Genomic DNA, 4,136 nt, shown 5'->3' with positions numbered 1-4,136 from the left:
GTTGGATCTAATAGCATTGACTTTACTCCTGAAGTGGTCAGCAAAGTCCTCACATGCAGTTTGTGAGTGAGGCATGATAGATTTATTAAAATCTTTGTTTAATGAAAAATCAATAGTCTTAAAAAGAAACCGGGGGTTGTTTTTATTATTTGTGATGAGATTAGAAAAATAAAGTGTCCTTGCCTGTTTAACTGCGTGGTTGTACGTTTTTAGTTGATCCTTTAAAAAGTCATAGTCGACTGTTAAATTAGTTTTTCTAAATTTTCTCTCCGCTCTCCTACAAATTCTCTTCAGATTTAAAATAGCACCGTTTTTCCAAGGCGTCTTTGGATTCTGTTTCAAGATTTTAGTTTTCATTGGAGCGGCTGTATCAATGGCAAACTTAAGTCTGTCATTAAAATCATCAGTCAGAGAATCACAGGACAAAGGTAAAATCTGAGCAGGAGTTTGTTTTAAAATGTCAATAAAATTTTCTGCCACTTCAGGGGTTATATATCGCTTTGTCACAGTTCTCACTGAGGCCTCTTGCTGGATAAAACCAGTCATCTTAAAAAACACACAATAATGGTCTGACACAGCCAAGTCAACAACAGAGGACACACCAGCAGACAGGCCGTAGGTGATGACCAAGTTCAGGGTGTGTCCTCTATTGTGAGTCGGCCGTGCCACATGCTGGGTAAAATCCATACTATTTAAAATATTTAAAAACTCAGAGGCAAAAGGGTCATTCATGTTATCAACATGAATATTAAAATCCTGTTGTGCCTCAGTAGAATGACAGATAAAAACTCAGAAAAATCTTGTAAAAAACCGGAGGGAGGACTTGGTGGCCTGTACACAGTCACTGCTAAAATAGGTGGGTTGCTGAACATGAAGGAGTGATGCTCAAATGAAGGATAATCAGTTGATGTAAAGGTTTCCGTTTTTAAACCTTGTTGAGCAATGGATGCTGTGCCACCACCTCTCTTACCTTCCCTTACAGAGAATAAAAAATTAAAATTAGGTGGAGAGGCCTCAATGAGAATAGCTGGAGCATCAGTACCAAGCCAGGTTTCAGTTAAAACAAACAGTTCAAATCACAGTCAGTAATCAGATCATTAATTATAAAAGACTTGTTAGAAAGAGATCTGATGTTAAAAACAGCCATGTTCAGTGTGACAGGTGAACCCAGTGATTTTTCTGTTAATTTTATTTCTGTATTTAGTGCTATGTGAATAGGACGGAGCAGTGGCGCTTTTTGATATGGGTGATGTGGGCGGTCGCCCAGGGCGGCACTTCACAGGGGGCGGAAGTTACTCAAGGCGAAGTTCCAGAAAGGTTTGTGCTGCAGAAGAACAGATGGCAGCTCTACATGGGAATACAAGAAGACTAAAGTCATTCATATCATTGTGCAGTGTACAGGCAAGTCACCATGATTTATGTGAAATGTAATCAATAAATATTATTTAACCTTAATATCTAATTTTTTTTTTAAATTGCAGGTCCTTTAAAAAAACGTCTTTAACCTGCTGCATAAGCCTGATTAGTTGTAAATGATGCAGTGGGGAGTGAAAGACGAAGCACAATTCCTGGCTTTAGCGTCGGGCTGATGATCTGGAAATCACATCTATGAGGAATCGCATCAAACACTTGTTCAACTCCAAACAACTTAATGTTCCTTTAAGCAAAACTCCAGTTTAAAATGTTCATATTAGGCTTGCTTCATTTAGGAGTTTTTCCATGTTTACCATTTTAGGTTTTAAAGCTTTATTAACAAAGATGATGTTTGATTTTCAAAGCTGTTGTTTAGAAATGTTTTTTTGTCAATGAAAAAACTGAATGCTGATGTGAGGATTGTAATAATGGATATGAAAATAAACAAATTTGTTTCATAGCAATGCAGTATATTTATTGAAAACTTAACATGAATATGTTATTCAGTAACAGAAACAAAGAAACAGTTGTGGATTTTCCTTTAAGGGCTTCTTCATGCAGTCAATCAAATGTTGCGCTTACAATCAGCATTTACTCAGCGTGCCTGTCAGTCACATTTATTAGAGGAAAAAATGCATCTGGGATAGGGTTGTGCCGATGGACGATACCATCGTCCATCGTGATGGGTGACTGACATCCCGATGGAGAGACACCATCGTGATGCCACGCCCCCGCCACGCTGCGAGTCGACACCATAAGCCGCGGTTACATGTGAATAATATCTTGACCGGATCAATGGTCGGATTAGAATCCAAACGTGTACATGGTTCCAGAAAAATGTTTTCAGAATATAAAAAACATTCACATGGCTCACACTTTTGGTCGGAATAAATCATTCGCACATGCGCAGTAGGGTTTGAAAAACCGGAAGCGGATATCAGTTCCGCCGAGCGGCTATTTTTTTCTCAAACTTTATTGAATGTAACAATTCAATACAAAACAATGTTGCCGAGCGGCTTTATACATTGATATGTCAGCTCGGTAACATACAAGACGATCTTCTAAACGTGCTTTTAATAATGTTACGATTATTATGAAACGCCTGTTCGCTCATCGTTTTAATTTTAATCCGTGTAGTCATTGCTTTTTCTGTTGAAAAACGGAGCCGGAAAGAAGCCAGAATTAGCAGTATGCTAACACGGGCTAACACAACATTAGCTTTGGGTGGTGCTGCAATCTGCATCTTGGCTGCATTTAAACATGTGGGAATAACATCAGCCTTTATTTAGTCGGGACACGACTCGAAACACAAATCCACGTGATTGTTTGAACGATTTCTAAGGACTGAGCGGCCTTTCTGCTTTGAAGCTCACACCGCCCCAAAGTGCTGTGTGTGTGCTCACGATCCTCTGCTCAGACACACACTTTTAGACCCGGTTCTGAGTTCGGTAGCCCGTTCCCCTAGAGCTGCGGAACGGATCGCAGTTCTAAATCTCCCACATACCGCTCATGTAACAAAGCACCCCCCCCCCCCTTCCCCTCAAACACAAAGCTGTAAGTCCGCGCTCCGCCGGTCCACTTGACTAGTTAAGTGCGGGAGCAAACCATTTCTTTTCTAGTTTGTTTGTTACTTTTTTTGTTAGTTATTTCCCTCAGTACTGCGGATGAGTCATTAGTTGGGAAATAAAATAAATAAAGTAATAAAGTAAAATAACGAATAGCAATTATATAAGACCGAAATATTAAAAATAGCCCCCCCCCCAACGACGATATCATCGTCCATCCCGATGGTTGACAGCAAACATCGTCAACGGCCAATTTAAGGGACATCGCCCAACCCTAATCTGGGAAAAGTCTGTTTGTGCTTAACAACTATATCAAAAAGAGTCATGTCAGGGAAGTTTTGTCCACATTGCTGCTCAGCATCACATCCAGAGGAAGATGCACAGGTAAGAGACGCCAGTTCCTGCTCGTACATGCTTGCAGCTTCCTCTGCACTGGACTCCAGCTCCAGCTCTTGAAATCCCTGACAGAGATAAATTAATAAATTAAAAATCCCTGACATAAAAACATCGGCTGCCGTTCATCTTTCATTCAGGAAAAAGTTGAGTTCATCAAAATGAGGAGAAAATGGGTTAAACCAGAAATTCATTAGGGAGGGGTCAAAACACCAAACTCAGAATAAAATACATTATTTCAGTCTTATAAAAATACATTCTAAAACAATTTGGTATTCCTCCTCTGCCTGAAAGACTAAAATGGTTTTTTTTAAAGATTTTTTTTACACTACAGACTTTGCCACCTTTAGTTACACACCTGGACGTGTCTGATGATGTGCACATCCAGTCATTTACTGTCATGTTTCTGTGCACTGACACACTCTAAAGTCACAGATCTTAATAGTGTGAATAAGATGCATTCATAAATGTTATTCTCAGACACAAACTGCTGCAGTTTACCTGACAGCTTTGCTGATTTATGCGGCTGGTACACCTGTCTGAGAATGCTGCCCACGTGACCCCCCCCTCTCCAGCTGATGAGGTAACCTGTCATTAACGTATGACTGAAGGATCTTGGATTTGTCTGTAAACACCCACCTAGAAATCACGTTTAACGCTACATTTATTAGATCAAACAAATATGCCTCCATACCTTATCTGTGGATGGCGGGACTGCATTTCCTGATGTGCGCCGTCTTTAACACCCGTTTCTTCGCAGCTGCT

General features: G+C 40.1%; 1 long non-coding RNA gene across 1 annotated transcript; it reads left to right on the top strand.

The window, feature by feature from the left end:
- The first annotated feature begins 200 nt into the window (after positions 1-200).
- On the top strand, positions 201-1,877 carry LOC144986620 (uncharacterized). Its single transcript, XR_013650451.1, has 2 exons — positions 201-1,401; positions 1,482-1,877. It is a non-coding gene; the product is annotated as an uncharacterized LOC144986620 (long non-coding RNA).
- Positions 1,878-4,136: the final 2,259 nt, after the last annotated feature.

This window comes from Oryzias latipes, chromosome 17 (genome assembly GCF_053564925.1).
Source record: "Oryzias latipes strain Hd-rR chromosome 17, Olatipes_Hd-rR_3.1".
Classification (NCBI taxonomy): domain Eukaryota; kingdom Metazoa; phylum Chordata; class Actinopteri; order Beloniformes; family Adrianichthyidae; genus Oryzias; species Oryzias latipes.
This window is presented reverse-complemented; position numbering and strand designations above follow the sequence as displayed.